The 10,624-nt window shown below is 37.9% G+C and overlaps 1 pseudogene; it reads left to right on the forward strand.

Annotated features, from left to right (window-relative positions):
- Positions 1-8,662: 8,662 nt before the first annotated feature.
- Positions 8,663-9,579, forward strand: LOC129551030 (olfactory receptor 5T9-like; annotated as a pseudogene).
- The last annotated feature ends 1,045 nt before the right edge of the window (positions 9,580-10,624 follow it).

Genomic DNA, 10,624 nt, shown 5'->3' on the forward strand with positions numbered 1-10,624 from the left:
AGTTTCATCCTCTGTAAATTGCAACCTTCAGATATATTAATTGAGGTTTAAATCTAGGTGCAGGGGAGAGGATGTTGAAGAAACTAAACAAGAGTCCTCCTTCATTAAGCTTACATGATAGTGTGTGATGGTTCAGCAAACAAGAGCCAAACTACACTAGCAAAATATTATAAGAGGTTAAATGTAGATAGCTGCTATGGAAAATAAATGAAACATGCAAGGGGGAATGGAATAGGTACAATTTTAAATATTTTTATTAAGACTAGGATAGGAAATAAAGCATGTATTTCTCTGTGAATAAGAAGTTTCTGAATGAAAGGGGAAATGGGAAAATTTCAAAAACTATCAGTACTAGTATGGACAGAAGAGTTAGGATGTCAGTGGTCAAATCAAAGTGAATATGACTGATAGAATAATAAGGAATGCATTCATGAAGGTAAGGAGTAGGGACAAGGTCACTGTGGAGCAGTGTGTTGTTATAACAAAAAAAGAAAAAGCATATGACCAAGAAAACCCACTCCTAGGCATATATCTGGAAAAAACTATAGTTAAAAAAATATATGCATGCAAATGTTCATTACAGCACTATTTACAAATGCCAGAACGTAGAAACAAGCTATATGTCCATTAACAGAGTGAAGCTTTTAATTCAAGAATTTATTTTTAATAATCATAACAAATGAATACAAATCAGAAGAAGGACAATGCTATTGCAAAATACACTTAATTTCAGCAAAAAAAAATAGAAGTTTTCTGAAGTTTTTTTGACACATCACACAAAGTTAGGGGTTTTAAATGTTTTCAGATAGCTACTGAAGAAATATTACTGCATACAGATTTTTAACTTGATAAATCTGCAAACATTTCATGTCCAAAGCATTGCAAAATGAGAGTCTGGATTTTTCCCATTTGCCAAGAACACATTCACCCTAGATTTCAATGACAAAGGAATAATTCATAGTAAACTTGTAAGAATACAAAGAAAACTGCTGAAGAGTTCATAGGAAGTGAGAGAAATATGACTATATATAATGTAATGTTGGACAAGACTCTTGAGAGTCCCTTGGACTGCAAGGAGATCCAACCAGTTCATCCTAAAAGAAATAAGTCCTGGGTGTTCATTGGAAGGAATGGTGTTGAAGCAGAAACTCCAACACTTTGGCCACCTGATGCGAAGACCTGATTCATATGATAAGACCCTGATACTGGGAAAGATGAAGGGCAGGAAGAGAAGGGGACAACAGAGGATGAGATGGTTGGATGGCATCACCAACTCAATGGACATGAGATTGGGTAAACTCTGGGAGTTTGGGTAAACTCCGGGATGGACAGGGAGGCCTGGTGTGCTGCAGTTCATGGAGTTGCAATGAGTTGGACACGACTGAGCAACTGAGTTGAACTGAACTGAATACATGTACATACATAACTATCAATCTATAATATATGTTTTTGTTGTTGTTTAGTCGCTAAATGGCTTCCAACTCTTTGTGACCCCATGGACTGTAGCCCACCAGGCTCCTCTGTCCATGGGGATTGTCAGGCAAGAATGCTGTAGTGGGTTACCATTTCCTTCTCTGAGGAATCCACCCAAATCATGGATGGAACCTGTGTCTCCTGCATTAACAGGTGGATTCTTTTCCACTGAGCCAACAGGAATGCCCAGAACATACATAAGGTTCCTGATAACTTTTAGGAAACTTGTAATTTTTTAATTTTTCAATATTTTCCAAGTTTTCTACATTATTAATGTGTACCACTTTAAATTGAAATTTTGAAGTGTTGAGTATTTACTTAGCTGTTTGTGTATTTGTTTTTCTTAAATAAACTAAAGATTATTTATTTTTTAATCTATTTGTTTTAATTGGAGGCTAATTACTTTACATTATTGTATTGGTTTTATCATATTGACATGAATCTGCCCTAGGTGTACATGTGTTCCCCATCTTGAACCCCCCTCCCACCTCCCTCCCCATCCCATCCCTCAGGGTCATCCCAGTACACCAGCCCCAAGCATCCTGTATCATGAATCGAACCTGGACTGGCTATTTGTTTCACATATGATAATATACATGTTTCAATTCCATTCGCCCAAATCATCCCACCCTCAGCCTCTCCCACAGAGTCCAAAAGACTGTTCTATACATCTGTGTCTCTTTTGCTGTCTCGTATACAGGGTTACCATTTGCATCTTTCTAAATTCCATATGTGTGTGTGTGTGTGTGTGTGTGTGTGTGTGTGTATCAGTATACTGTATTGGTGTTTTTCTTTCTGGCTTAGTTCACTATGTATAATAGGCTCCAGTTTCATCCACCTCATTAGAACTGATTCAAATGCATTCTTTTTAGTGGCTGAGTAATACTCCATTGTGTATATGTACCAAGATTTCTTATCCATTCGTCTGAAGATGGACGTCTAGGTTGCTTCCATGTCCTGGTTAATATAAACAGTGATTCAATCAACATTGGAGTACATGTGTCTCTTTCAATTCTGGTCTCCTCGGTGTGTATGCCCAGGAGTGGGATTGCTGGATCATATGGCAGTTCTAATTCCAGTTTTTTGAGGAATCTCCACACTGTTCTCCATAGTGGCTGTACTAGTTTGCATCCCACCAACAGAGTAAGAGGGTTCCTTTTCTCCACACCCTCTCCAGCATTTATTGCTTGTAGACTTTTGGATAGCAGCAATTCTGACTGGCATAAAATGGTACCTCATTGTGTTTTTGATTTGCATTTCTCTGATTATGAGTGATGTTGAGCAACTTTTCATGTGTTTGTTAGTCATCTGTATGCCTTCTTTGGAGAAATGTCTGTTTAGTTCTTTGTCCCATTTTTTGATTGGGCCATTTATTTTTCTGGAATTGAGCTGCAGGAGTTGCTTGTATATTTTTGAGATTAATTCTTTGTCAGTTGCTTCATTTGCTATTATTTTTTCCCATTCTGAAGGCTTTCTTTCCACCTTGCTTATAGTTTCCTTTGCTGTGCAGAAGCTTTTAACTTTAATTAGGTTCCATTTGTTTATTTTTGCTTTTATTTCCAATATTCTGGGAGCTGGGTCAAGGAGGATCCTGCTGTGATTTATGACAGAGTGTGTTTTGGCTATGTTCTCCTCTAGGAGTTTTATGGTTTCTGGTCTTAAGTTTAGATCTTTAATCCATTTTGAGTTTATTTTGGTGTATGGTGTTAGGGAGTGTTATAGTTTCATTCTTTTACAGGTTGGCCAGTTTTCCCAGCACCACTTGTTAAAGAGATTGTCTTTTCTCCATTGAATATTCTTGCTTCCTTTGTCAAAGATAAGGTGTCCATCAGTTCAGTTTAGTTCAGTTCAGTCACTCAGTCATGTCCGACTCTCCACATAGGTGCATGTATTTATCTCTGGGCTATCTAATTTTTTCAATTGATCTATTTTTCTGTCTTTATGCCAGTACCATACTGTCTTGATGACTGTGGCTTTGTAGTAGAGCCTGAAGTCTGGCAGGTTGATTCCCCCAATTCCATTCTTCTTTCTCAAGATTGTTTTGGCTATTCAAGATTTTTTGTATTTCCATACAAATGGTGAAATTATTTGATTTAGCTCTGTGAAAAATACCGTTGGTAGTTTGATAGGGATTGCATTGAACCTAAAAATTACTTTCGGTAATATACTCATTTTCAAAATATTTATTCTTCCAATCCATGAACACGTATATTTCTCCATCTATTAGTGTCCGCTCTGATTTCTTTCACCAGTGTTTTATAGTTTCTATATATAAGTCATTTGTTTCTTTAGGTAGATATATTCCTAAGTATTTTATTCTTTTCATTGCAATGGTGAATGAAATTGTTTCCTTAATTTCTCTATTTTCTCATTATTAGTGTATAGGAATGCAAGGGATTTCTTTGTGTTGATTTTATATCCTGAAACTTTATTATATTCATTGATTAGCTCTAGTAATTTTCTGGTAGAGTCTTAGGGTTTTCTGTGTGAAGGATCATGTCACCTGTAAACAGTGAGAGTTTTACTTCTTCTCCAATTTGGATTCCTTTTATGTCTTTTTTTTTGCTCTGATTGCTGTGGCCAAAACTTCCAAAACTACGTTGAATAGTAGTGGTGAGAGTGGGCACCCTTGTCTTGCTCCTGACTTTAGAGGAAACTCTTCCAATTTTTCACCATTGAAGATAATGTTTGCTGTGGGTTTGTCATATATAGCTTTTATTATGTTGAGGAATGTTCCTTCAATTCCCACCTTCTGGAGGGTTTTTGTCATAAATGGATGTTGGATTTTTTTAAAGGCTTTCTCTGCATTTATTGAGATAATCATATGGCTTTTATTATTCATTTTGTTAAAGTGGTGTATTGCATTGATTGATTTGTGGATATTGAAGACTCCTTGCATTCCTGGGATAAAGCCCACTTGGTCATGATGTATGAAGTTTTTAACGTGTTGTTGGATTCTGATTGCTAGAATTTTGTTAAGGATATTTGCATCTATGTTCATCAGTGATATTGGCTTGTAGTTTCTTTTTTTTTTTTGGCATCTTTGTCAGGTTTTGGTGTAAGGTTGATGATGGACTCATAGAATGAGCTTGGAATTTTCCCTTCCTCAGCAATTTTCTGGAAGAGTTTGAGAAGAATAGGTGTTAGCTCTTCTCTAAATTTTTGGTAGAATTCAGCTGTGAAGCCGTTTGGACCTGGGCTTTTGTTTGCTGGAGATTTCTGATTACAGTTTCAATTTCTGTACTTGTGATGGGTCTGTTAAGATTTTCTATTTCTTCTCGGATCAGTTTTGGAAAGTTGTACTTTTTTAGAATTTGTCCATTTCTTCCAAGTTGTTCATTTTATTGGCATATAATTGCTGGTAGTAGTCTCTTATGATCCTTTGTGTTGTCTGTTGTGATCTCTCCATTTTTATTTCTAATTTTATTCATTTGATTTTTCTCCCTTTGTTTCTTGATGAGTCTGGTTAGTGGTTTGTCAATTTTACTTACCCTCTCAAAGTATCAGCTTTTGGATTTGTTGATTTTTGCTATGGTCTCTTTTGTTTCTTTCGCATTTATTTCTGCCCTAATTTTTAAGATTTCTTTCTTTCTACTAACCCTGCCGTTCTTCATTTCTTCCTTATCTAGTTGCTTTAGGTGTCAGCTCAGTTCAGTTCAGTCACTCAGTCGTGTCCGACTCTTTGCAACCCCATGAATCACAGCACACCAGGCCTCCCTGTCCATCACCAACTCCCGGAGTTCACTCAAACTCATGTCCATCGAGTCGGTGATGCCATCCAGTTATCTCATTCTCCGTCGTCCCCGTCTCCTCCCACCCCCAATCCCTCCCAGCATCAGACTCTTTTCCAGTGAGTCAACATGTCTCATTATGTGGCCAAAGTATTGGAGTTTCAGCTTTAGCATCAGTCCTTCCAATGAACACCCAGGAATGATCTCCTTTAGAATGGACTGGTTGGATCTCCTTGCAGTCCAAGGGACTCTCAAGAGTCTTCTCCAACACCACAGTTCAAAAGCATCAATTCTTCGGTGATCAGCTTTCTTCACAGTCCAACTCTTACATCCATACATGACCACGGGAAAAACCATAGCCTTGACTAGACGGACCTTGGTTGGCAAAGTAATGTCTCTGCTTTTTAATATGCTATCTAAGTTGGTCATAACTTTCCTTCCAAGGAGTAAGTTTTAATTTCATGGCTGCAATCAGCATCTGCAGTGATTTTGGAGCTGAAAAAAATAAAGTCTGACACTGTTTCCACTGTTTTACCATCTATTTCCCACAAAGTGATGGGACCGGATTCCGTGATCTTGGTTTCCTGAATGTTGAGCTTCAAACCAACCTTTTCACTCTCCTCCTTCACTTTCATCAAGAGACTTTTTAGTTCCTCTTCATTTTTTGCCATAAGGGTGGTGTCATCTGTGTATCAGAGGTTATTGATATTTCTCCCTGCAATCTTGATTCCAGCTTGTGCTTCTTCCAGCCCAGCGTTCCTCATGATGTACTCTGCATAGAAATTAAATAAGCAGGGTGACAATATACAACCTTGACGTACTTTTTTTCCTATTTGGAACCAGTCTGCTGTTCCATGTCCAGTTCTAACTGTTGCTTCCAGGCCTGCATACAAGTTTCTCAAGAGGCAGGTCAGGTGGTCTGGTGTTCCCATCTCTTTCAGAATTTTCCACAGTTGATTGTGATCCACACAGTCAAAGGCTTTGGCATAGTCAATGAAGCAGAAATAGATGTTTTTCTGGAACTCTCTTGCTTTCTCTATGATCCAGCAGATGTTGGCAATTTGATCTCTGGTTCCTCTGCCTTTTCTAAAACCTACTTGAACATCTGGAAGTTCACATATTGCTGAAGCCTGGCTTTAGGTGTCGGAGTGGGTGAGTGAAGTCGCTCAGTCGTGTCCGACTCTATGCAGCCCCATGGACTGTAGCCTACCAGGCTCCTCCTTCCAAAGGATTCTCCAGGCAAGAATACTGGAGTGGGTTGGCGTTTCTTTCTCCAGGAGATCTTCCCAACATAGGAATCTAACCCGGGTCTCCCACATTGGAGACAGACGCTTTACCATGTGAGCCACTTTAGATGTAGAGTTATCTGGTCCCATCACTTGATGGGAAATAGATGGGGAAACAGTGGAAACAGGGTCAGACTTTATTTTTTTTGGGCTCTAAAATCACTGCAGATGCTGATTGCAGCCAGGAAATTAAAAGACGCTTACTCCTTGGAAGGAAAGTTATGACCATCCTAGATAGCATATTAAAAATCAGAAACATTACTTTGCCAACCAAGGTCCGTCTAGTCAAGGCTTTTTTTTTTTCCTGTGGTCATATATGGATGTGAGAGTTGGACTGTGAAGAAAGCTTATCACCGAATTATTGATGCTTTTGAACTGTGGTGCTGGAGAAGACTCTTGAGAGTCCCTTGGACTGCAAGGAGATCCTACCAGTCCATTCTAAAGGAGATCAATCCTGGGTGTTCATTGGAAGGACTGATGCTAAAGCTGAAAGTCCAATACTTTGGCCACCTCATGCGATGAGTTGACTCACTGGAAAAGAGTCTGATGCTGTGAGGGATTGGGGGTGAGAGGAGACGGAGATGACAGAGAATGAGATGACTGGATGGCATCACCAACTCGATGGACATGAGTTTGAGTGAACTCCGGGAGTTGGTGATGGACAGGGAGGCCTGGTGTGCTGTGATTCATGAGGTCACAAAGAGTCGGACACGCCTGAGCGACTGAACTGAACTGAACCGAACTTGGTTATTTAGTAGACTTTTTTCTTGTTTCTTGAAGTATGCCTGTATAGATGTGAACCTTCCCCTTAGCACTGATTTTACAGTGTCCCAGAGGTATTGGATTGTCGTGTTTTCATTTTCATTCGTTTCTAAGCATATTTTAATTTCTTCTATAATTTGTTGGTTATTCAGCAGCATGTTGTCTAGCCTTCATATATTGGAATTTTTTATAGTTTTTCTCCTGCAATTGACATCTAGTCTTACTTCATTTTGGTCAGAAAAGATGCTTGGAATGATTTCAATTTTTTTTTGAATTTACCAAGGCTAGATTTATGGCACCAGATGTGATCTATCCTGGAGAAGGTTCCATGTGCGCTTGAGAAGGTGAAATTCATTGTTTTGAGGTCAAATGTCCTATAGATATCAATTAGGTTTAATTGGTCTATTGTATCATTTAACATTTGTGCTTCCTTGATAATTTTCTGATTAGTTGATCTATCCGTAGGTGTGAGTGGGGTATTAAAGTCTCCGACTATTATTGTGTTATTGTTAATTTCACCTTTCATACTTATTAGTATTTGTCTTACATATTGCGGTACTCCTATGTTGGGTGCATATATATTTATAATTGTTATATCTTCTTCTTGGATTGATCCCCAAGGTTTGCCACAGACTCATCAGTGAGAGTGTTTCCTGGTGTTTGGAAACTTCTCTCTTTTTTAAGACTCCCTTCCTGGAACGGATCTCCATTCCTACCTCTTTTGCCTCTCTTTTTATCTTTTATATTTTTTTCCTACCTCCTTTTGAAGACAATGAGCTGCTTTTCTGGGTGGCTGATGTCCTCTGACAGCATTCTGAAGTTGTTTTGTGGAATTTACTCAACGATCAAATGTTCCTTTGATGAAAATGTGGGGGAGAAAATGGTCTCCACATCCTATTCCTCCGCCATCTTCCAATACTATCTTCTGACGTAAATGAATTTGCTCCCACTTTACCAACTGTAAGCTTCATGCATTCTATAAGAAATCTAGGATTAGCACTCAGATGTGCTTTTTTTACTATACTTATTTTGGGATTAAAACCTCCTATATTCATTTGTCTTTGTGAATTTTAAGATAACTTAATATGAAAGTGAGATGTCATGAATTTAACAGAAAATAAGCTGGAAGTTAAACCATGTAAACTGGCACTATATTTGACATGAAAATTTAATCAACAGCAATTAATTTAATTTTACAGTGTAATACATCCACTTGGACTGAACTTTTAATCATTGGACTGTTCCCTCACTGAAAAGGATTTCTAAGAAACAGACATGAGGATGTAATTGGTGGGCTCTATTTTTGCCATATATTGCTTTTAGAACTTAAAAATAAAAGCTGAAATGTCAGTGTCACCATCAGATTTAGATTTATACAGGATTCAGATAAAAAGTCGGACTGAGGTCGCCATGTTTATACTTATGGGCTTTATAGATGATTCTCAGCTGCAAATCTTTATTTTTACTATTTCTAGCAATCTATCTTTTTACAATGATAGGAAATTTGGGGTTGGTTTCCTGGGTCATTATGGATTCCCGGCTCCACAACCCCATGTACTATTTTCTGACAGCATTATCATTCTTGGGTGCTTGCTATTCTTCTGTTATCACCCCCAAAATATTGGTCAATTTCCTAACAGAATAAAATGATTTCTTTTCTTGGATGTGGCACACAGATGTTTCTCTTTCTTACTTGTGGGACCGCAGAATGTTTCATCTTGGCCACAATGGCCTATGATTGCTATGTAGCAATCTAAGACCCTCTCCTGTATTTAGTTAAAATACCACCCAGAGTCTATGTGCCACTTATAATTTCCTGCTATGTTGTTGGTATCTTGCATGTTACTTTACAAACAGTGGCTACTTTTACCCTATCCTTCTGTGCATCCAATGAAATCAGACACGTCTTCTGTGACATCCCTCCCTCCTTGCTATTTCATGCTCTGATAAAGGCATGAACCAGCTTCTAGTTTTCTATTTTTCAAGCTCTATTGAGATATCCACCATATTGATTGTTCTGATCTCCTATACTTTCATCTTGTTGGCCATTCTGAGGATGCATTCTGCTGAAGGGTGAAGTCTTTTCAACATGTGACTCCCACCTAACAGGAGTGTCCATTTTTCATGGTACAGTTCTCTTCATGTACGTGAGATCCAGTTCCAGCTTTGGCTTGGATCATGACATGATCATGTCCGTGTTTTACACCATCATAATTCCCATGTTGAATTCCATCACCTATAGTTTGAGGAATAAAGATGTCAAAGAGGTGATGAAGAAAGTATTGGGGAAAAATTGGTTTCTCAACAAAGTGTATTTTTCACACTAAATATTAAATTGAAATAAATTAAGGCTGATATTTATTGTTTTCAAGTCAAAAAGTTGAAAAATAAAATGTTTTCTTTTAGTTTATTAGTGCCTGTGTATTATTCTTAGATATTCAAAATAAAAATTATAGTCAACCCACCACATATGCAGTTTATGCGCATGCAGGAAACTGTGGCATCTATATGCATATATCTCCACATAACATGGGTATATAAAATACATTTTATTATCAGCTTCCTTCATAGTTCATTCAGAATCTGCCTGAGAATCTGCCTGCAATGCAGGATACCCAGGTTCCCCTGTAGAAGGAAATGGCAATCCACTCCAGTATTCTTGCCTCGAAAATCCTATGGACAGAGGAGCTTGGCAGGCTACAGTCCATGGGGTCACTAGAGTCAGACAGGATTTAGTGACTAAACCACCATCACCATATGCAGACTTTATATATATACATATATGTATCTACAGATAAATACATACATATGTATATACACACATAAACACACACATACACACACATTGATACCAATTGCATTAGTTAGAGCTGAAATAACAAAGTACCATAGATTGGTTGCTGACAAAATAGAAATTTGTCTGACTTACATTATTCAGTATGACAATCTCTAAGTCTATCTATGTTGCTGCAAATAGCATTATCCCACTCTGTTTTATGGCTGAGTAAAGTACCCTTGTATGCATTTATATCTTCTTTATTCATTCCTCTGTAGGTGGGTGTTGAGGTTGCTTTCATATCCTGGCTATTGTAAATATTGCTGCTATGAACAATGCAGTGCTTGTATCATTTCAAATTATGGCTTTCTCCTTGTATATGCTTGCAATGGCATTGCTGAATTATATGGTAGTTCTATTTTTATTTTTTAAGGAGCTTCCATACTCTAGTCTATAGTAGTTGCAACAACTTACATTCCCACCAACAGTGTAGCAGGGTTCCCTTTTCCACACTCTCTCCTGCATTTATTATTTGTAAATATGATACTGCTTAAAAGTGAATCTACAAAAAGGGCCCAAATGAACTTATTTACAAA

The sequence above is a fragment of the Moschus berezovskii genome, chromosome 17 (genome assembly GCF_049115385.1).
Source record: "Moschus berezovskii isolate FMDL1 chromosome 17, NW_MosBer_1.0, whole genome shotgun sequence".
NCBI lineage: Eukaryota > Metazoa > Chordata > Mammalia > Artiodactyla > Moschidae > Moschus > Moschus berezovskii.